At 37.4% G+C, this 24,903-nt stretch overlaps 1 protein-coding gene across 11 annotated transcripts in view; it reads right to left on the bottom strand.

Moving 5' to 3' along the window:
• The window catches only part of CHRM3 (cholinergic receptor muscarinic 3), a 542,465-nt gene that overhangs the window by 392,431 nt on the left and 125,131 nt on the right, over positions 1–24,903 (bottom strand). For 7 of the 11 annotated variants that reach the window (XR_014825490.1, XM_084992556.1, XM_084992554.1 and 4 more), the window contains one exon: positions 2,724–2,832. The gene's annotated coding sequence lies outside the window, so the exon portion shown is untranslated. Of the gene's footprint in view, positions 1–2,719; positions 2,833–24,903 lie in introns of all 11 variants that reach the window. The other 4 variants (XM_084992555.1, XM_084992560.1, XM_021071806.2 and 1 more) reach the window with 1 other exon arrangement.

Genomic DNA, 24,903 nt, shown 5'->3' on the forward strand with positions numbered 1-24,903 from the left:
TTTACGATACAATATTCTACATTTCTGTCTCCTTTTTTCTTTCTTCCCTTTCTTTCCAGAAAAAAAAAGTTATTTCCAATGTGGTAACAGTCCAATCTTCCTAACAAATTAAATAATGAGCTGATACTCCGTTATACCTTAAAAAAAGTGAATGGATTTATGTAATTTTTATTTTTTTAAAATCAGGATGTTGTATTTGTTATGTTTGTGCTTGAAGCTTAACTGAAATTATTTCTTTCCTTTTTTGAAATTCTGGAAATAACAAATCCTATAGTTGGGGACATTGCTAAAAGTCCCCTAAATACAACATATGGCAAAGACACTTTCAGAATCAGAGGATCTCTGATTTACATTATTTTATAATTGCATTATGTAGTAATTTGTGACTATACTTTTGCAAGACCCAATGAAGGTGATAACTAACCCTTCTTACCAGATGTTGTGTTAAACCATCCTAACAAAAGCATTATGGAGTATATTTTAATTATTTCCATTTTGTTTCTGAGAACTGAGACTTGAAAAAGTTTGATAACTATTCAGATTTCACTGTCAATTAATAAGTAGTTTTGAACCTAGGGCATTCTGATTCCAAAATCTATCATTAGCACCATAATTCCATGTTCATCCAGTGAATAATAATCACTAATGCTGATTGGTTACCTACTAAGTATCATGCAGTATTCTAAGTGCTTGACCACATTAACTCAGGTAATTCATACAACAGCTCTATGAGAAAAATACTCTTATTATTCGACCCATTTTACAGATGAGGAAAGAAAGGCACAGAGAGGTAAAATGACTTATCCAATACTGCAAAACTGGAAATGATGAAAATGAGTTGTAACCCCAGGCAACCTGACACCCTTCCTGATATCACTCCCAACATAGTTAAGGACTGGGATACAATATCAGCAAGTGAATGTATGTCACCTACTACTATTAAGATTTTTGTTTCAGCTATATGTAAAATTATTATTTGTGTAATAGGTCATTGCCTCATCAGTGTATCTAATTTCTGGAAAAGAATTTGCAAACCAGTTTTATTGTACTGGCATGGTTGCATATTACTTTAATATTAGTAGAAAAGTCTTTCTCAATATTCCTAAATGTATCTGTCATGATTTTCACTGTCAGTCTGCTATTTTAAACAGACTAGCTGTATTCTTTTGGTTGAAGAGAATGGTCATATGAAGTGTTAAAGAGATTTCAGTAAACAAACAAAATTAATATATTTAACTGAATGAATAATATCTGATCAAATCTCTACCTTGTTCCCTTGGTATTCTCAAATTAAATTATACATTAAAAATATCTAGTGTATCTTCTCTCCTCCAGGTATGAAGTTCCTAAAATACTCTCTCTCTTTTTTTTTTTTTTTCCCACTTTCTAGGGCCGCACCCGCAGCATATGGAGGTTTCCAAGATAGGGGTTGAAATGGAGCTGCAGGGCCTATGCCACAGCCACAGCAACGCCAGATCCGAGCTGCGTCTGTGACCTACACCACAGCTCATGGCAACACCGGATTCTTAACCCTGAGCAAGGCCAGGGATTGAACCCGCAACCTCATGGTTCCTAGTCAGATTTGTTTCCACTGAGCCACAATGGGAACTCCCTAAAATATTCTAATATCATAAATATCTTGGAGACCAGAAGCAGAAACCTAATTATTATAGTTGGTGAGGATTTTTGTGTGCAGTGTGTGTAAGAAATATGCATTTTCCTCATATTTCTTTTTTTTTAATTTAAAAAAATTTTTCTGCTGTGCCCACAGCATGTGGAAGTTCCCTGGCCAGGGACTGAACCAGTGTCACCACAGTGACAACACTGGACCCATTAACCAACAGGCCACAAGGGAACTCTACATTTCATTTAATCATAACTGTTTCAAATACAAAAAAATAATTTGGGTCATGAATTAAGTATAATCTTACCATTTATCTCTTCGATGAATAACAGAAAATTTTAGATTCTATTAAACAATTTAAAAAGAAAATTGTGGTCACAACTTTTTTCTACCTTTCTATTTGGGATATTAGCCAGCCACAGGTATCATCTATTTTTATGGGGTTTCCTATTAATAATTTCACATTCATTATCTCATTTGTCCTTTAATTTTATGAGTTTGACAAAACAGAAATTCTTCCTCTCATTTTTCAAATTAAGAAACTCAGGTGTAAAGATTTAAAATACTAGTCAGAAGATAAATTTTGGAGCTGAAACTAAAATTAAGGAAATTGAGTAAAATTCCCTTTCAGTGACACCACAAACATCCTCTGTCAATTACTGCCTGACACTTGTGTAAGTGGACATATATCAGAAACACTGTTGGGTAAAACTGCAATAAAATTGAACTGTTTCAAAATATTAAACTAAGTAAGATTTTTAAGCTTATACTGCCAGATTTATATGATATTGAAGAACCAAAAGACACTGAAACTTTCCAGTGACTTTATTTGGTTAAAAGAGAGGTAAAATTGTATGCTTTTAAATTCTGCCTACATAGACACGTATTATATTAACATATTAATATACAAATATATAATAGATACATCTGAACCTACTTTTTCATTTTCCAAGTGGTTGTACACAGACTAAGTCTAGCCATATTTCCTAACAGCAATACAAATGCATGCATTTTGCATATTTTTGCAACGTAAATGTAGATTCTGTTGAAAAGTCTCAATATAGAACCATATAAATGATACTGAATAGACAATACCTACTGGTGAGGAACCTCAGGGGTGTGCATCATGACGGGAATGGGTATAGTTCAGTCACTCCACAGTCCGCTGAGCAACTCGTAACTGAAGTAAGTGCCATCACTGTGCAGATCTAAACACACACACAATGAGATAACAGTCAATAAATATCATTTCATATCATTTGCACAAGAGCATCTTTCCAATCTGCACCATTAAAAAAAAAAGTTGTCTGACAAGCAATCCATTGAAATACCTCTCTTTTCTATCTAATGAGTAGAATAGCAGTAGAGACACACTATGTAAGTCAGGAAAACAGTAAAAAATTTCATGTATTACTTATGATTAGTGAGTATGTAGTGATTAAGAAGTAATACATTTAGGGAGTTCCCTGGTGACCTAACAATTAAGGATAAGGCATTGTCACTACTGTGGCTCAGGTCACTGCTGTGGTGCAAGTTCAATGCCTGGCCTAGGAACTTCCACATGACGTGGGCATGGCCCAAGAAAAGTAATAAATTTAGTAGTAAATTGGTGTCACATTACTGGAAGGCTATAAATGTATCAATAAAAAACAAAACAAAAAAGAGAAATGTTCACATATTCTGATGTAAATTTGGGGGGGAGAAGCTATGTGCTGAGCACCGCAGCATGCTTAGGTATGAAATTTCGTTTAGTATTATCAAAACTGCAAGGTAAGTAATCTTCTTACTTTGCAACATTTAAGGCTCAGAGTCATAGAACAATTGGCTCAGGGGCCCACTCTACAGTCTATGCTTCTTCTCTGTACCACGGGCAATGTGCAGTGTGCACACTTCTCATGCTTACTTGTACTCCATACGACTTAAGAGATGAGTAACAGATACCAAGAGGGATTATACAAAGATGTATCTCTGTTTTCCCTAAAAGATAAGCATGGTCTTCTACTCATCTCTGGATGTCAAAATAAAGTGAGAGCTTATTGTGGGATACAGTACCTGACATATACAAAAACTTGCTGAATAAATAAATGAATAAACACCACCAACAAAAAAGGAATCGGCATGTATTTTTTTTTAATCTCAAGGCAGTTCTGTTTTTCCAATCCCTTTATTTACATACTAAATTTACCCTCCTGTTTGCAACATAATCTCAGGAGGAAAAGGTAGAAAGAATCATCTAAAAATCATGTGAATGAAGTTCAAATATATTCATTCAAAGACTTATAAGCTAGTTAGCAGTCAGTTCAATTTAGTTCAGTTGGAGAAGTTCCTAAAGAACAGTAAAGGTAAAATAACAAAATTTCCAGAGAGAGCAAGGGGGGAAAAAAAAAAACCCACCTTTCACTTCTAGATCAGATATAAGATGGCTAGCAAAACCTAATCACCTTTTCTATGGCCAGATCCCAAGTGGGAAGGACCCACAGAGGAGAAACCTGAAACGGCTAAAGACTCCAGGTAGAAACTGCACAATCACAAGAAACTAGGAAATGCTGCTCTGGATTGGAGATACTGTACAGAAGCAACCTTACTGAAGACCCTGATGGTCAGATCCCAATTCACCCTCCCGAAGAAACTGCCTCAGCACCCTGCCTGTGTAGAGCAGTGGCTGGCAAACTGTAGCCTGCTACCTGTTCCGGGGTAGCCTGTGAGCTAAGAATGGTTTTTACACCTTTAAATCATTGGAAGGAGTCAAAAGAATCATGTGAGTGTGAATTATTTGAAATTCAAATTTCAGAGTCTTTAACATAAAGTTTTATTAGAATAGCCAGTCTCCTCTGTACATATTGTCTTTGGTTGCTTTCATGCTACAACAGTAAAGTGGAGAGATTGTTAAAGAAAAAGTATGACTTGCAAAGTCTAAAATATATTTATTATTTGACCCCTTACAGAAATTACTGGTTGATTTCTAGTCTAGAAAATTGTTCTCAATATGGAGGAGAGTATATTAGAGAAAGGGGGAGGCTTTAGGGTAGACTGGAAGCAGAGAGGGGTGGGAATCCACTTTCCTACACAGACCCAGAGGTGATGCAATATTATGAATATAGCAGAGCTTTTTTCTGGGGGCAGCAGGATGTTTCCCTAGAGGGAGCACCAGAAAGGCAGGCAGATTCAGCCACAATCAGGCAGGCAGATTCAGCCACAATCAGTCAGGCACGGGCTGAGCCAGTGAGGAAGGAAGGAGAAAGCCAGGTAAGTGGCATTTTTCAATATGGCAGAATGAAGTTCTCATGAAGGTGATCAAATCTCCAGGGCCTTGATTCCTTCCTCATATGCGCCAGCCTCCAGAAAGGTAGATAACTTCATAACCAGTTTTTTGCTGAAGGTGTGATAAAATGATTACAAGAGCAAAGAGAGAAACCCTAAGCAGGTTAAACGACATTCCACTTATCCCACAGAAGGCCAAATAGTGAGCCATATCCAAGGATGGATAAACAGGTGATGAAGCAAAATGGAACACAGCGTGAAGACCATATAAAAAAGAATCTGGGGAGTTCCCGTCATGGCGCAGTGGTTAACGAATCCGACTAGGAACCATGAGGTTGCGGGTTCGGTCCCTGCCCTTGCTCAGTGGGTTAAGGTTCCGGCGTTGCCGCGAGCTGTGGTGTAGGTTGCAGACGCAGCTCGGATCCCGCGTTGCTGTGGCTCTGGTGTAGGCCGGTGGCTGTAGCTCCGACTGGACCCCTAGCCTGGGAATCTCCATATGCCGCGGGAGCGGCCCAAAGAAATAGAAAAAAAAAAAAGACAAAAAAAAAAAAACAAAAACAAAAAACAAAAAAGGAAACCCTAGATGAAGACGAAGGATTTGCATTGGAAAGATAGCCAGGAAAGTAAAAATAAGTTTTGTAGAACATCTGCTTTGTGCTTTTGATGAATTCTGAATAACACAGAGTAAAATCCCAAAGATTTATCTTCAGAGAAGTTAATTAAGCCCAGATAAGTGAAGACCCTTTAATGGTTTTCCATTTAAATATTAATTGCATCTTGTTGAAGAGAAGAGGCGTTTTAATCCCAAAGACTTGGATCTGAATACAAATTCCACCATTTTATTGCTGTATGGCCTTGGACAACTTACTTTCTGTTCAAATTCTCCTTTCCATTGTCTTAAATGGGGTTATCCTGAGAGCTGTAGGACAAAATATACATAAAATTCCAACATTCTCCCCATCACACGAGCAGTCTGAGTACTCACCAGCTTCCTATTTGTTTTCAGGTCTGGCCCTGCTTACTTCTCATCCCCTTGTTCTGACACTAATTATTTACCATGATTATTACATGATTACAGGAAAATTGTTGCCAAACATCCTGGTCTCTTCTCCACTGTCACACTTGGCTTTTCATTGTATTTTCTCTGGGTGGATTAGATCTTTTAATTTGGACCTTTCTCCATTTAACCTGTGGGTTGGTATTTGCTTGGAAAAAAATTTAATTCAGAAGTGAATTCTGTAGCCATCCTTAATCCCTTCGGCAGAAATATATAGCTACATTTTTTTGCATAAATCTATTTTTATGATTCAAACTGTATAATTATTTATTTGCATACGTCTTCCCTAGGAGGCTATATGTTGATCATGATAGCATGATATGATATATCAACATGACCAACTATAGCCTCGTGGGGAAGATAGGCATGTATAGACACATGCACACGCACACACACTCACGCACACACACACCCACACACCTGCATACATGTCTACCTATTCAAGTCTTTTGATGCTTGCTGAATAGATAGCACCTACTTCAGGCCAGCTATAACCTGGGGTCAAACAGTGATTTCAGAAATGCTCAGGTAACCATAGGTTTTATTATTTTTTTTGAAAGAATAAATAAAGAATTAAAAAAAGAAGAAGAATGGAAAGGCACACTTGATGAAGATTTGATAGATAAAATATGAACATTTATCATATTGTTGGTGATCCTGACCACTGAGTTATCTTGGAAATCCATTTGGAAATATGCACAAAATACAACAAATCTCTTCAATTTATGCACTTGGTTAAAACATCTTTAGATAACTATCTTCTTCCAAATCTTGAACATCTACTATGTCCCAGACTCTGGGAGGAACAAGCTCTAAGTCAGCTATTGTTACTCTTATTTTTTTTCAGAGGAGAAAACTGAAAGTAAGACAACAGTAGGGAATGTTTTTTTTGACTAACATCAGACCAGTAGTAGAGACCTAAATACAGTAAATTCTGACCTTTAGGCATTTCCTTGTAACAAACTAAGCTTGGTCTCTACTTTGTAAAAAGATGTTCTTAACAGAACATTTAATGTGTAAACAGTTGATAAATGGTAGCTCTTATTACTGCTATTATTAACACCACAACCCAAAAAAGGGAACCAGTTCAATACAATGAAATGCTACATTGTTAAATTTACATTATGCCTTATTGCTATAATAAATATGAAAGTCATGCTAATAGAAATGAGTACATAAATGGAGAGTACAAAATGTTACCTACAGGCTCATTGAAATTACATGCAATTTCATGTAAAGTAGATCAACAAAAATTAGAACAGTGTGATAAATATAATAAAATTGTGTGATTATAGGTAACTCGAAGTTTAGTAACCTATTTGAGAAAGTGCAAGTTTGCATGAGTTCAATTTTATGTTAAAAAACAGATAACATATATAAATTTCTAAAAGTAGCTGTAATATCCTGGACCTTCTCCATATTTGAAATCTCATTTTTTTCTCTGAGCAAGATAATACCTTACTGTTGTTTCAATAAGAGCAGTTTGTTTGGAAACATTTAGAAGCAGATTTGAAAAAAAAAAATGACAAGTACAGTTTTCTTTGAAATGGAGTCATTAAAACCATCTACTCTACTTAGCTAGATACAGTTTACCTTAATATTTCCCAATTAGCATCACTGATCAACACATGGTAGTGCTAACTCCTAAATACAAAGGTTTTATCTATGTCATATATACATATACATGGGAGAAGGAAAGGGCTATTTTAGCAGAGCCTCAAAAAGAACCACGTCAAAAGTTATCAAAAAAGAATATTTGACAAGAGCAACAGTTGAGACTCAAAAACGAATTGCTTTGGGCTCAGACAGCTGTCTGAAAGCTAAACCTGCCAGAAGATGTCCTGCTCACTGCTCATCTTGGTTTCAGACATTCCTCTGAAGGTAGTTTCTAACCAGTGTCACTCACTCATGAAGCAACTAAAGTTGCGTTACTCTCATTGCATTATAGCAGAACAAAGGCGCAGAAATGGAAAGAATTCTATTTGATCAAAAGCACCTTCTATCAAAGAAAATGCAGGAAAGTGACCTTGATTGTAGAGCTATGACACCTCTCACCAGGAATCAGAAGCGTCTCCTTCTGTGTGAGTGAGTGGTTTTTCTTCCCTGCAATTGTGATGCCCAGAGCTTTTCACCTGATCATACCTATGGTTTGAGCAAACTAATGATTAGGCCTGAGGCAAACAGTGATGTTCTGGAGGAAAAATACATATTTTTGCTAGGTTTTCCATAAAAGGCTATTTGAGGAGTATCTTCTCTCTATTTGTTAAGATTCTAAAGTTATTCTTCACTAGGCTTAACTATTTTAGTAACTATATTTGATGGCTACAGTGGTAAGGTAAGAAATAATAAATCAAAAAGGCTCAGACGTAAGCAAAGTAGGAGGTATATTTACAAGTTTGTTTGTTTGGTTTTTGCTTTTTAGGGCCATACCTGTGACATATGGAAGTTCCCAGGCTAGGGGCTGAATTGGAGCTATAGCCTCTGGCCTATACCACAGCCAGAGCAACATGGGATCCGAGCCGCGTCTGAGACCTACACCACAGCTCATGGCAATGCTGGATCGTTAACCCACTGAGCAAGGCCAGGGATCAAACCCGCATCCTCATGGATGCTAGTCGGGTTCATTTACCGCTGAGCCATGAAGGGAACTCCTTAAATTGCTACAGGATAGGTTTATATATATGTTTACATTTGTAATGAGGCCACAACCACTTTATGTTTACATTTATTGGCGATTATAGTGTAAAGAATAGTTGTACTAAAAATTAACTTCTATGTTTATTAGTCTATATTTGCACTCACAGTGTTCCAATTATGCTTTTCTCTTAATTTTAAGGACAGATAACTAGACAAAAATCGGTGGATTTTTTTTCATATGTAGTTTACAAAACAGAGACAGTGGCTTCTAACTCTTTTTAAATCTAACTCCAACATCATCTAATTGGGTCGTAACAACCATTAGACAGGCTGTACATAAAAGGCTCTCTTATGAATCAGTGCTGTCATAATGGTACAGAAGCGGTCAAGCTGTTTGATAGAGTGGCACTGGGGAAGTTAGCTGATGCAGAAGGAAGGTCAAGCGTTAGGGCAAAGCCAATACAGAGAAAGTACAAGGCGGTTTCTATTGGCATCACATGAAATAAAAATTTTTTTCAGAGTCTCTCATCATGCTTTGTAATTGCACCAAAGAAAAGAACTATGTAAATGAAAGAAAAATATGCTTGGAAAGCCCTTTTCCAAGGGCTCAATGGTACAATTGAGGCAGGAGATAGATGGATCTCAGGCTGAGCAACTGCAATGTGTCCTCTTTGCACAGATACTTCAAGATAAAGATTATGGCAAGAGCAAGGAAGAGCTGAATCCTGCTTGGATAAAAGATAAAGAGACCACATATTTCTCATTCTTAAGGTCAAGGAGGCCTCCTGAACTATACAGGCGAACTACACATGTGCAGAAAGGTTCCTCATGGGTCAGAGAAGGGAGAGGCACCAGACCATAGAACATCCTGTCAACCTTCCAGGAACCCTGGTGCTAGAATCCTTCTTGGGTAAAAGATGCTTGTGCAGAAGGGGGAGGGCCCTGAGTCAGGCCAGATGTGGGGCTCAAGGCCAGACAAAGCAAGATGACTGGGCATTAGCCTGGAAGGACTGCCCCACATAAGTGATTTAAACCACTCCCAAAGCACGTGGCATTCTCTTTCTGTCTGTCTCTCACCCGCCCCCCAGCCTGCCCATGCTCTCTCCATGTGTATCTTTTCTCTTAATAAACACTTCATTTGCCTCACTACTCTCAGTCTTTTTGCCAATTTTTTTCTCCAAAGAAAGAAGGACTGGGGACCTATATCAACCTGCTAGTCCTTGCGGTCTAGTGTTTAGGGTTTAGCACTCTCACCCCACAGCCATCCCAGAACACAATCTCATCATTTGGGGCATTACATGCTTTCACTCTTCTCTTTCTTTTTCTCTTCCTTCTGCTTTTCTCCTACCCTCACTTCTCTTCCTTTCCCTCTTTTCTCTAATCTGTCCTTTTTTATCATAATCGGTGTTACTCACGTGCCTACCCCACCACTTTAATGGCTACTTTACATAGATTTTTTTCTCTTTTCACAATCTTCCAGAATTGCTATTATTACCTGTTTCTTATAAAAGCTACAGCTCTTATCAAGTGAATTTTATAGCCAAACAGCCAGTGAGTGATCAAATTAGGAATCAAATCTGATTCTGATTCTTTTATTAATAAAAGAAAGGAGTTCCTGTTGTGGCGCAATGGAAATGAATCCGACTAGGAACCATGAGGTTGCCGGTTCGATCTCTGACCTCGCTCAGTGGGTTAAGGATGCGGCATTGCAGTGAGCTGTGATGTAGGCACAGACGTGGTGTGGATCCTGCATTGCGGTGGCTGTGGTGCAGGCTGGCAGCTAGAGCTCCAATTCAACCCCTAGCCTGGGAACCTCCATATGCCATGCATGCGGTCCTAAAAAAAGAAAAAGAAAGAAAGAAAGAAAGAAAGATTCCTGAAAGTAGACCCTTGTATAAACGCAGAACTAGTGGAATATCACAGACCCTGAGCATCTCAGGGATCAGGCTGTAAATTGGGGTGGTGGAATTAAGCTGAATTAAGTTATCCCTCAAAACACAATTCTGTATCAGAGTGTATTCACTTAAACATTCTCAAACAACAGCAACAGATAAATTAGGGAACAAGGAAAATTAATTTCTGAACCAGAATGTTAGGAGGGACCATTGTTAGTGTCAATATATCAGTTAACTTATGGATGATAAAAAGAAAGACATATAATCATTACTAGATCAAGAGGTATCTAAACTGGCAGAGTAGTAAAGGGGTATTTCTTTAACAAACTGCAATGAAATTAGCAGTCTATGACCACCTCAGCCATCTGAATAGGAATACCCAGAGATGCAAACTTGAAAGTCACCTCAGAAGCCTAAGATGAAAGGAAAGAAAAGAAAATCAAAGAAAGAAAAGCAAGCTTAGTGATTATCTTAAGACCTTACAGAACCCATTCTTGGAATGTGGAAGGAAGCTTTCCATTAACAGAGGCAAAGTTTGATTTAGATTGAGATGGAAATGGCTTCCTTATGACCTGACCTCTCCCAAACTGCCTGCTCGAATGCATAATTACTTTCAAGTATTTGAGAAGCCAGCACACTGGATTCTGAAACCTGAAAAAGGGCTTGGTTTCCTGGAAGTACAGCAAGAAGGAAGACAGTGAAAAAAGCAAAGAAAATACTAAGGTTGGGGGTTCTTTTTTCACATCATCAGCCTGGACCTTTAGATGGTTATCTTCATGAATGCCTTTGGATGCTTTCCTAGTTTTGTCTTGAAAGGAAATGATTTATGATTCAGAAATCATAGTTACCTCAAGTGGGTAACATGATTTTCAAAAAGGTAAGGGCTTCGTAGTATCTTGGGTATAAAGATGCCTCAGGTATGTTTTGGAGTTAAAATATTTACAAAATTAGCAAATGCTGTTTAATCTTTAAAAGTACTAACACTTCTTTTAATGCCAAAGTTGAGTTAAAGACAATTGCAGTAAGCATTCCTTAGTGCTGATATTTCAGCTCTCTTTGGTCCAGGTAAGGAAAACTACAAGTAAACACTTAGGGCCATAGGATACTTGCTCTGAGGGAAGGAAAAGGATAACCTCACAGCTTAAGAAGACATCAAGTGTTTTGCTTACGCATGTAGTGCTTCAAAGCATCATTTCACACAATTGCCTCTCAGCCCAAGCCCCCTTTAAGCTCCACATTTATGCAAGGCAAGTATCATTTTAAATGCAGATGAAAGGAGGGCCTTTCCACTGTATATTAGAGAAAGCGGGTTTTTAGGCGAGTTACAAACTGATATCAAGAAAATTATTAAGAAACAAAGAACAAGCCATAATCCTGAAGTACATGGCATAAGGTACTTTAGGATAGGTTTTGGATAGGAACTCCTCTACATACGTGGATATGGACAGATTGCTTTTAACCTACACATTTATACGGTGAGGCCAACCATTAAGATTCTCGACCTTCCAGGCAGTTATGTGCTCAATTCTAGAGGCAGACAACTTCCTGATGGACATAAGAACACTCTGGCTGGCAGCCCTGTAACCAAGCTAGTGCCTTGTGGGGCTCCTAGGCACACAAGCCTTTCTGGTTCCCCATTTCTTATTTTTAGGGAATAAGCCTGAGCCTCCATGATTTTCCCTGAGTTCCAAAGGGCAGCTGCTAATCAGGGAAGAGAGGGGATGCAGAGATCAGGGAGGAGCAGTCAAGAGACCACAGTGCAGCCTTGGGGCAGGGTCCTGTTCCTCCTCAAGGAATACACATAACAATATTTTTGAGCCTTTCTGCAGAACTAAACCCTCAACAAATGGAAGAACTACTTGATGAAGCATTCTTCATTCCAGGAAGGAGGACCACCAGAACCAGTCCTGGGGCCATTAAACACCATCCTTGAAAGATAATGCAAGCTTGCCTCTACCTTGATCCTTATCCTCAGCCCTATTTTCATTCCTCAAACCATAAAATCACCTCCCAATCTCTCCCAAGGTGGGCACAGTCTTTAAGGCATTAGTCTGCTGTGGCCCCCTTTGCCTGGCAAAGCAATAAAGCTATCTTTTATTCCTTCACCTAAGACTGTCTCTGCATTTCTATTCGGCAATGGCAATGGTGGACAGAGGCCGAGTTTTGGTAACAGCCTTACTGGTAATCACCAGGGCCAGTAAGTAGAACACACTCTTTACAAAGTTGCCCTCCCTTTTCAGTCACAGCTTGAGAGAATGAATCTTGAAGCTCTGGTCTCCATCTCAATAGAAACTGTTTGCCAAAGGAGAAGAATGGTAACCGTGTCCTTTAGCTAGAACTGGAAATAAATTATTGAGATGGAATGAGGGGTTACTCAAGTCATGTTCTCCTCTGAAAGTTTTGGGAATTAGAAAACCAAAGCCAAGGTTAGAATTTAGGTAATTAATCCAATCAAAGCAAACATGAAATCATAAGGATAGTCACATGACACTAAATGTTTTTATTCCTGCCTCTGGGACTCCAAATGAAGAATGGAATCAGAAGCAATAGACTTCAGATGCCTACTAGGCTGGGAACTAGCAACGCACTGATGGAGCCTTATGTATGCAGCAGGCTTGTGATCGGAAAACAGTGCACGTGGTTCACCTGCTCACGGTTAAGATACCTAATCTGCCTCAGCCTCATCAGCAATTCCAGGTGGGACTGCATCCCTCTGTTTCAAGGTCAAACTGCAACAGCCAAAGGCCCAGCTGACAGCCTTTTTCACAGCCCTTGCCTTTTCTCAGGCCTAACCAATGGCCCTGCCCTCCAAAGCCTTTGGCTTCTATGAAGTTGACTCCTTGATCCTAGGGAACAAGCTTCAACAGTTTCAGGCCAGGAATCTGCTGAGATTCCCAAACCACAACAACAAAAACAAATGCAAAGATGACGGAAAAAAATTATTCCCAATAGGCTAAGTTTCTTTCTTTGGCCGCACCATGCCATATGGAAGTTCCTGGGCCAGGATGGTATTTGAGCTGCAGCTGTGACTTATATCACAGCTGTGGCAACACCAGATTCTTAACCCACTGCGATGGAGATAGAACCTGTGCTGCTGTAGAGAAAACACCAAATGCTTAACCTGCTGCACCACAGTAGGAATGCTGGGACAAGTTTTTTAGGTCTTAAGAAAAAAACAAGGACAACAGAAGGGGCCTGAAGAATTTGCTGACAAGAGTGTGGAAGTGCCTTCACAAGGCAGATCCTACATTCAACGTGAGTCCAGGGTTCCAGAAATGCAGGGCACAAAGGGAAAAGAAAGAAATGGAAAAGACTTAAAATACCCAGATACAAAAAGTCTCTTAAGTGAGACCTGGTGATTGGGGCACCACTGAAAGTTTTTCATGTGAGAATATGAAAGCAACAAGATGAACTAGCCTCTTTGAACATAAGAGACAGATGCACTGAGAGCTTTCTGCCCCAGATGTGCTGAGAGCATAATACCAATATTAACTATTAGAAGATTTCTCCCAAGTTTTAATCTGCCCGTCCTCTTTCCTTCAAACAAATACTTGGGACTGAATTAATTCCAATACTGAGCTTCTGGTAAAAGTACTATCATTTGGTGAAAGAAAGTTGTAAAAGTAGCCCAGGCTGCTAATGCTAAAGATCAATCTAAAATGAAAGCTGAATAAGAGCAGAAACTCTCTCACTGCTGCATCGATAACACTCGGCACAGTACCTGGCAGGTGGTGGAATAGTTTTAATGGATCATTATTCTTGGAGAAAGAGAGCATCTCCAAAGTAAGTCTTTGCTCATGATTAGCAGCTACTACTGTGGAACTGCATTCTTCGATTAGTGACAGCCTTACTACAATCACAGATTCTGATTTTTATCATTCTCTACCATTTAGTGAGGTTTTCCCAGGAACTATGTAAAATGCTAGTTGTTCCAATTATGACTATATCATTTAATCCTTACTACAAGCGTGAAAATATATAATCACCTCATTTTACAGATTACAAAAGTGATGATTCAAATTTAAGTTGAATTCTACCAAATTTCATTCATTTTCCACCGTACATGATTTCTTTCTTTATCTTCTGTCTCAGAGAATGTTCCTGAAATCAGAAATAATAGGTAGGCCTCTGGAGGTGAGAAGTGGCAGCTAATTCTGACATCATTATGTAGTTATATGATAGTAATCTAGCTGCGGGTTCATTTCCCAATTTACGAAATGGTGTAAAATAAAGTAATATACATATGAAAATACTTTGCAAATTAAAGATGTAAAGGAGTACATTAGTGTGTGCATTCTCCAATGAACACTTCCATTCTAATACTCATGTAATGGTGAGGGAGGGTTGCCAGGGTCCACAGGCTGACTAGACAGAACTAGCAAGTAAGTTTACACTCAATGGGGCAAAAGAGGTGATAGCCAGATTAGCTGCACTGCTGATGTAGTAGTTTTACCATCATGGAAACTAGCTTAATTATGGAGGTCTTATTCAGTATGTTTTATTACCATATGCACATAAAAAGTGAGGGACAGGAAGAAGAGAATGCTATTCTTTTCGAAAGACAGAGTAATTTGGCTTTTTTATTCCCTAAAGGAGAACGAAAATGTTTCAAAATATATTGCTATTATTAAGGTATTACTTGAGGGGGCATTTTCCAAATATAAATTTTTCTCATGCAAGTAATAAATCAGAATGAAAATCATTTAAAAGACAAAAACAATGTTTCAGCTGAATCTGCTTCAATCCTTTTTACTCTTATTTCTTTAGAGGTGATTCTGCACAGATTTATAGCAGAGGTTATATTAAACTTCACCAGGTGGTCCTTTTTTCTTAATTACATTTTTTCAGCATACTCTCTGTATTACTTTCTTACTTAGCCTTCCAGTTTTCATTACACTTTGCTTTTTGTCCATGATCTTAATCTTAAATTTTATCAGGAAGAGTGGCACTCCTACATAATCTTGTAAGAAACATTCATCTTTAAAGACATCCTTTTCTATGAGACAAAAAGTAGACACAGTTACCTTAGAATTAACCAAGTGCATGATACACTGAAACACTTAATTCATAAAAGATCTATTTTAAGTAGAGAAAATGATGCTTTCTGACATTTTATGACATATGACATGATCAAACCATATGAGTTATGCTTAATCCCTATATATAATCATTCCCTGTGATTAAACTATTTAAGTTTCTGATCAGATGTTCTCAGGATTCTCTAACATTTTAAAATGTAATTTTCCTGTACACCTTAAACTTACACAGTGATATATTCAATTATTTCTCAATAAAACTGGGAAAAATGTAATTTCCCTCATCTAAATTCATCATCTCTATCAAATAATGTAGTTTCTTCCTTGTTTTTGCCCCAAAACTTAAAACAATGATGGCCAAGTACTATAATGAAAAACAAATTCTGAAATGAGTCATATTTACTCTTTTATTATCACTATCAAACATATTCATAACATGATCTTGGTATAAAATTTGATGCTAGGCACCATGAGACTCATAAGCTTTGGTTATAAGAAATCTTATTTCTTTAAGGGTATACTTAGTAATGGAATGAAATAAATCTTGATATAACTTTATGAATATAAAGTGACACATGAGACAAATAATTCAACATATAAAAGAAATTATATACGTACAAATTTACATACATTTTAATGAGAGGGACTATTGAAGATAATGAGATGATACATATGTCAAACTGAGTTGATTGAGAAAAGCTTCTCACAATACATCTATCTGAACTCGGACTAGAGGAGAACAGAAAATCAAGAACAGGATAGCTTGTGCCACACATGGGAGATGGATTTTTATTGGTGATGGCAAGTCAGCTAGTCTAGTGTTGGGAACTAGACTGCCTGTTTTGGAGAATGGAGTTTGTTCAGTGGGATGAGCAAAAGGGAAAAAAATGCACTCAATGTAAGTTTCATATATTTGAAATGGCAAAAAAGAGAAAATATGAATTTTGTAAAAATCCTTCAACTTTCATTGATTATTTTCTATATTTTAAGATAAAGGATAAAGAAAGTTACTGCAAAATTAAGTAGGTTTATTTAGAAATTACACACCAAAGAATTTACTCTTTTTTAGCATATGGTTTGTTGAGTTTTCATAAATGTTCACCATAGCCATACACTAAAAAGTCGGCAACCACTGCTCTGATTTCTATTCTTGAAGTTTTTCCAGAATGCTATAAAAATAAAAGCCTTTTGTGTCTGGATTCTTTTATTGAGCATTTGCTAACATAAGGAGACTCATAATTCTAAGAGTGAAATCTCTAGATTCTGATTTATGTTCTATTGATCTATCTAGCTAATACCACACTGTTTTGATTACTGTATCTTTAAGTTCTAAAGTCATGAAGTGTTAAGTCCTTCAACGTTGTCCTTCTTTCTCAAAAATTTTTTGATTATTTTGTGTCTTGTGAATTCCCACATAAATTCTAAGATCATCTTATCAATTTCTGAAAAAATAATGAGTAGGACATTAACAGAATTTTACTGAATCTATCTTAAGGTCAGAAAGAACTGCCATCTTAGCAATAGTCTTTAACATGCCTTTTCAATCCATAACTATGGGATGACTCTCCATTTATTTAAATCTTCATAATTTCCCTCAGCTAACATGTTACCCTCCCTCAGAAAGTTCTCTCAGGAGTGTTTTGTAATTTTTGATGTAAGAGTATTATACTTCTTTTGCTAACTTTATTCCCACATATTTATTTTTTTGTGAATAAAATTATTTTCATTTCATTTTCCAAAAGCTCATTGATAGTATGTAGACATGCAATTGACTTTGCATATTGATCTTACATTCTCTGGCTTTGCTATACACTTTTATTACTTCTAGGAATACTTTTGTGGATTGCTTAGGATTTTATACCTACAGGATCACATCCGCTAGTAAACACAATTTTCTTCTTTTCTAACCTGGATGCCTTTAACTTGCTTCTCTCTATATTTGTATTTAATTTTAGCATTATCACAGTGGCCAGAATGTTCTGTACAATGTTGAGTACAGTATTAAAATCAAGCGTCTTATCTTTTTTTCTACTTAGGGAAAAATATTCAGTCTTTCAGTCTTTAGTATAATGTTAGCTGTAGTTTTGGGTAGATATCCTTTAACAAAAGACTAAGAAAGTTCCCTCTACTCCTAGTTTGCTGAAAGTTTTTTGTTTTGGTTTTAAATCAGGAAAAGATACTGGATTTTGTCAAATGCTTTTTGCATCTACTAAGATGGTCATGTGTTTTTCCCCTTTATTCTATTAGTTTGGCACACTACATTAATTGATTTTTTTGCTATTAAGCTAATTTTGCATTCAAACAACAACTCACACAATGTATACCCTTTAGTCAATTTAAACACTGATTTGGTTTGTTACTCTGTTGACAATTTTTCCTCTATATTTATGAGGAATATTGGTCTATATTTTTCTCTTCTCGTTATGCCTCAACTGGCTTTTGCATAGGGATAATATTGCTCTCAGAAAATTAGATAAAAAGTGTTCCCTCCTCTTGAAGAGTTTGTGAAGGATTGGTATTACTTCTTCTTTAAATATTTGACAGAATCCACCTAATGAAGCCACATCGGCCTGGGCTTTCCTTTGTGGGAATATTTTTTTTTTATAATGAATTTTATTTTCTTCCATTATAGTTGGTTTTCAGTGCTCTGTCAATTTTCTTTTGTACAGCATGGTGACCTAGTTACACATACATGTATACATTCTTTTTTCTCACATTATCATGATCCATCATAAGTGAGCAGACATAGTTCCCAGTGCTACATAGCAGGATCTCATTGCTAATCCATTCCAAAGGCAACAGTCTGCATCTATTAATCCCAAGCACCCCATCCGTCCCACTCCCTCCTCCTCCCCTGTGGCAACTACAAGTCTATTCTCCAAGTCCATGATTTTCTTTTCTGTGGAAAGGTTCGTTTGTGCCATATATTAGATTCCAGATATAAGTGATATCATATGGTATTTGTCTTTCTCTTTCTGACTTACTTCACTCAGTATGACAGTCTTTAGTTCCATCCATGTTGCTTCACTCAGTATGAGAGTCTCTAGTTCCATCCATGTTTCTGCAAATGGCATGATTTTGTTCTTTTTATGGCTGAGTAGTATTCCATTGTGTCTAAACCACATCTTCCTAATCCAGTCATATGTTGATGGACATTTGGGTTGTTTCCATGTCTTGGCTATTGTGAATACACTGATTTCTACTGCAATCTTTATTTTCTTCCATATTTTCATTTTAGTTTACTCTTCTTTTTCTTGTATCTTATGATGAAGCTTAGATTCTTGATTTGCCATATCCTTTTATTATATTGTGGGCCTTTAAAACTATAAATTTCCTGTAGAACTGTGTTAGTTGCCTCCCACAAATTTGGATATGTTGTATTTTTTTTCATTTAGTTCAAAAATACTTTAAAATCTCCCTTGTGTTTTCTTCTTTGACCCAGAGATTATTTAGAAATATTCTGTTCAATGTTTAATATTTGGGGGTTTCCAAAATGCCTTTCACTGTTGATTTCTAATTTAATTTTTGGTCAGAGAATACAATTTGTGTTTCCTGAACCCTTTTAAGTTTACTGAATCGTGTTTTATGCACTCAGCATATGGTGTAGCTTGAATAATGTTCCATCTACACTTGAAAATAATAAGTAGGAGTTTTCATCGTGGCTTAGTGGTTAATGAATCTGACTAGGAACCATGAGGTTGTGGGTTCGATCCCTGGCCTCGCTCAGTGAGTTGGGGATCCGGCGTTGCCGTGAGCTGTGGTGTAGGTTGCAGATGCGGCTCGGATCCTGTGTTGCTGTGGTTCTGGTGTAGGCCAGCGGCTATAGCTCCAATTTGACCCCTAGCCTGGGAACCTCCACATGCTGTGGGAGCAGCCCAAGAAAGGGCAAAAAGAAAAAAGAAAAAAAAAAAAAAAGAAAAAGAAAATAATATGTATTCTACTACTTGGGGTGGAATGTTCTATGGATCTCTTTTATTTCTAGTTGGCTGGCAATGCTATTTAGGTCTTTATATGCTTGCTGATTTTCTGTATCATTATTCTAGCAATTATTTAAGAAGAGTATTGACATCTTATTGAATTGTTTATTTCTCATTTTGGTTTGGTTAGTTTTTGCTTCTTGCGTGTAGGTATGGATCTCTTTGTGTTTACATGACTTGGAGTTCACTGAGCTTCTTGGATAGCAGATTGGTATTTTTTGTAAAACTTATAAAATTGTGGTCAATATTTCTACAAGTATTTTTCTGCCTTTTCTGCTTTCTTCTTCTGAAACTCCCACAAACTGATATGCTGGATGCTGTACCACAGTCCTTGAGTCTCTGTGCATTGTTCTTCATGCTTCCTGTTTTTCATGGATTATTCCTTTTCATAACTCTCAAGTTCAATGATTATTTGTTTTACCATCTCAAGTCTACTTTTGAATCCCTCTAGTAAACTTTTACTTGGTTCATTTTAATTTCACATTTTTGTCAATATTTTATATTTGGTGAGAGGTCATTCACATATTTTCCACTAATCCTTCAGTTCTTTGAACAGTTATCATAGCTTCACTGAAATCTTTGTATACTAAGTGCCACATCTGTGCCCTCATGTTGACAGTTTCTATTAAATACTTCTTATTCTTTAACATGGGTCACATTCTGGAAGTCTTTTTCTTAATTAAAATTTTAATAAATAATTACAGGTACACTATTTGGAGCTGTTCATTTTTTCAATGTCAACATAAATGTTATTGGTTCAAACAACATAAATAAAAATATCTCATATTCGTTTCAATTGTTGGGATAAAAAGTTGAATTTGAGGAGCTGGGAAATTAGTAGCTAATTCAATAGTGCAATTAATTAATTTTGTCTATTCTTGGAGAAGTTTATTATCAAAGGTAACAAGAGATATGATAACTTGGTAGGGGGGGAGTAAAATCAAGGGAAGAGTTTGTTAATTGAGTGTTTTTAATAGAAGAAAAGGGTTGAGACTTGCACCTGAAGCTAGTACTGAACCTGCATCAGGTAACTTCTGAAGATAGATGGCTGTAGTTGATATAAAGGTGAATGATAAATGGACTGAGACAGGAAATACATAATCAATGAAATTAACAGAAAATTAATGACACTTAATAATTATCTGCTATCTAAGCTTCAAAATGAAAGACATTTTAAATCAGAACTATATATATTCACTTCTCAGACTAACACATCAAAGCGGTTGGTACTCACTAAACTGAAGATATGCTATATTCCATGATGTATTACCTCGGCAAATAGAGCAAAACTTGCAAGTATTTCTTCAGTAATGATTTTTAAAATCTTATTTTCTTTCCCTCAAGGGAACCATTGCTGAAACACTTCTTTAAGTACTAGAAAAAAGACATCAGTGGGTTGAAAAATAAGTGGAAGAAGAAGAGGATCCAGCAAGTGCAGAATACTCAAAACCTGAATAAGAAAGGAAATATCCTGGAGTTCCTTGGTGGTATAGTGGGTTAAGGACCTGATATTGTCACTGCAGTGGCTTGGGTCACTGCTGTGGCATGGGTTTGATCCCTGGCCTAGGAATTTCCACATGTTGTGGGTGTGCTGCCCCTGCCACACCAAAAAAAGAGGAACATCCACAATGGTTTTTTGAGTTATTCCAGAAGAAAATATTTTGTTGTGGTTGTCTACATCCCAAACCAAATGGATGCTCTTTTATTTCCATCGCTAATCTCTGCTGCTCCAGAATCTACAGATTCTATTTGTAACAAAGATTGTCAGGTACATTTTTCAAGTTAAGGTTTGGCATTTACTGTAGTTGGAATACAAGAATTTAGAGGAGGGTACCTTGTCTATTCTGTCACCCTGATGCTCTGCACCTTTCAACAGATGGTCAGCCAAAAGTCCAGTGTAGAACAGAAAGGAACAGTGGAAAGTGTTTATCCTATTGTAAGAAGAGACATCCAACCAGATGTGCCAGGTCTCTCACTTATCAATACATACATACTCCCTGCATGACAGCAGGAATCAGCTCTGCTGAGAACTAACAGGACAAAATCTCAGGCCTTGTCATATCCCATCACACAACGAGGTCTATCGAAGAGACGGCTGACACAGACAGCTGTGATTTGCCATCATCTCAGTAGCAGAAAAAAGAAACTAGCATTACAAAAGGGTTTTACTCCCTCTTGAATTCATCTATCCATTTACTCAAACTTATTAATTAATGATAGTTGCTAACATGTATTAAAGGCTTTCTATGGTAATCAGTTTTACATTTTCTCTTAATCCTCATAACAACCCCATGAGAGTTTTCATTTTGGAGACAGAGGAGTTAAGAAACTTGCAAGTGCTTCAAGTTTCCATTCTGTGCTGAGCACTTTGCAAAACATAAAAATACAAAATAAACATCATGCCCATCTTTGTACAAACTAACCATATAGTATGAGAAGATAGATTTTTAAGAAACTGTACCACAATAAGATGGTAATAAAACAGGAATTTTTTAAAAAATGCTTTCTAAATAATATGCAGTTGTGTATCTTGCACTCATTATCACTTTTAATATCTATAATCCTCTGTGGTAGGTTGAGTATCTTTAATTTTATAGATGAGGAAACTGAGACTTACAGAGGTTAATAAATCATCGGATGTTATTAGCTAGTAAGTGATGAATGTTGTGACTGAGATATTTGCCATATGCTGTAAGAACACAGCATATGAAAAGAGCAATTAACCAACTTGGATGCTCAGTTAAAGCTTCAAAGGGAACTGTCTGACATCTGAACTGAGGCTTGAAATTTGTGAGCGAGAGTTCACCTTGAGGTAGAGAGTAAAAACCTCAGCCTTAAGGAACAGCACAGGGACAGACATGCAGTTGTCACAGTCCTGGGAACAACCAGTAGATGGGGAGTGCTTGAGGACAGGGTAGGTGAAGGTGGCAGTGAGTGAGAGGACAGAAGGACAGTTTGGGAGTAGACTGTTTGAGGGCCTTGGAAGTTCAGTTTTCACACCACAATGGTTAATGGCTCAGGCTTTGGGAATTCAACAATTCTAGGTTGGAATCATCTCAGCTTTATCATTTATTAAATATGTTCACTTGGCTAAGAAACTTTATCTGATCTCATGTTTCTTCACCTCTAAAATGGGAATAAGTATAGTAACTACTGTGTAGACCGTTATAGCGGTAAACGAGAAACAGCACTTGTAGAAGACATTTCCATGTAGATGGAAAAAGAATCCAATGAAAGTTAGTTATTCTTTTATTTATTTATTTATTTATTTATTTATTTATTTATTTATCTTTTTTGGCTGCTCCATGGCATGTGAGTTCCTGGGCCAGGGGTCAGATCTGAGCCACAGTTGCCACTGAAGCCACAGCGATCCTTAACCCACTGTGCCGAGCTGGTATTGAACCTATGTCCTAGCACTCCTAAGATGCCGCCAATCCCGCTGTGCTACAGTGAGAACTCCTCTCATCATTATGAATATGTTTATTATCATTACAGATGAGGCAGACTTAGTTTGCAGCCAGGGGAACAAAACAGTGAAAAAGGAAAGGTCTAATAAATGAAAATGGGTCCTTCTCCCTGCTACCTGCTATTGGAATAGGAGTAGGTCCTATCAATTAAAGCATCAACATGCTGTATTTCACGTGCTCCTCACTGCACCAAAGGAATCAGAGGGGTGTGTTTGCTGAGGCCGGAAAATAACTTGCTCATTAAAGCAATTGGAGATAACCTAGTCAGGGGCTGCTAGAAAGTACTGGTGTCCTGGCCAGCTTCCACAGTTAAAACAGAAGTCAAATCCAGTGGTAGAGCCTTGATGACCAGTAAAAACACTAGGATAAAGTAGAGTTGCTGTGACTCTAATGTAAAAATACCAGTTACCCACTGAGAGTACAATTTAAGCCATAATTTGGGAGGTCTGGGAAGCAAGATTTAGCTCTGCAAAGAAAAGGACAAGAGAAAGTCACACAAGTGTAGAAGATGAGATATTTATTATGTGACTATAGAGTAAGAGGGACTATGGGATAAGGAGCTGTGTATTAAAGGTTCTTTCAAAATGGAGACTAGACAGGCATGGATGTAGACAAGAGGACAGCCGTGGTCAAGGGAGACTTTGTTTCCATCCAAGGGACTGTTACTGAGCAAGGACCCTGGGAGCCTGTCTCCAGAGTGGACCCCCACTCATGTCCTCCACCTGCCTTTTTTTTAACCTATAGAAAAACTTTAGTCAAAGAACTAATTTAATCTAAGAAGTGAAAAAATACAGAGATAAAGGAAAAGAGTCAAGCAAGACAGAATGATAATACTTTAGCTATTCAACAGTCAAGGAACTTCAGTTCTTCTTCAAAGACTATAGATAATATTCTGAGCCATGTCCTTGGAGTTGTTTTTCAGGTGCTGAAACCCCCATAGGCAGAAGAATTCAACTGTATGTTGCCCACAAGCACTCAGACCCCAGACCAGTTGGAACTAGAAGGTTGATGATGCTGACTCCCAGTTACCTCACCTTACTTCCCTACCAGTCAGGCAAGTGTCCATGAGCTGATCACATCCTGCTCCTCAAACACTGTAAGACTCCTCACTACTCCCTCCAAGGGGGACACAGTCCTTGAGGCACTAGCCTACTTTTTCTATTTCCTCCAACTCTGTCTCCAGGTTTCTATTTGGCATTGGTGTAGAGAGGCAGCCGGTATTTCGGCAACAAGATCTGAGTAAGGCAGGCAGCACAACTTAATTTTGATTGCCCCATAAGATGGAGTTAAGACTACTTCTCTCCTTTCAATTGCCCATCCAACTGAAACTCCCAGTTTAGCCTAGTGCTTCCTAAACCTGACTGTCCAATGGAATCATTTGAGATTTAAAATGTAAGGGTACCTGAGTGCCACTCCTGGGAATTCTGACTGCAGTGAAATTCAAGTGTCTTGGTCATCAGCGTTTCTAAATGCTCCCTGGGTTGACTGTAACATGCGGCCAAGAGGAAGAACCACTGGGTGCAGCAATACATTACAGACAGTAACTCATCTCCTGCTCACTTGCTATTATTCCAAATAATGATAAAACAGAAAGTTGTCATATAGAAAAATGCATCAGCCTGAGAATGATTAAAGAGCCACAAATTTAACCAACTCTCAGGCATTAAAATAAAAACATAAGCTGTCCTGAATAGTGGGTTGGGGGACAGAGATGCGGCATATACTCATATATTGCCAGTTCATCCATTCATTTTCTCTAAAGAACAATCAGGGAACATGTAATTTGTATTGCTCAACTTAAGTTCAGCTCTTCAATTAAACTTTAAATAAACAGCTGAGTCTATGCATAATTAATACTATATATGATTAAATTTTTTAAAAAGAGAGAAAAAGAAAACCAAAATGCTTGATATAATAACTGGCAATCAAACTAGGATACAGCAGCACAA

This window comes from Sus scrofa, chromosome 14 (assembly GCF_054392235.1).
Source record: "Sus scrofa isolate SSC_HxYL_T2T_F1_AM1 chromosome 14, Sscrofa_HxYL_maternal_Yorkshire_Landrace_v2.0, whole genome shotgun sequence".
In the NCBI taxonomy this organism is placed as follows: domain Eukaryota; kingdom Metazoa; phylum Chordata; class Mammalia; order Artiodactyla; family Suidae; genus Sus; species Sus scrofa.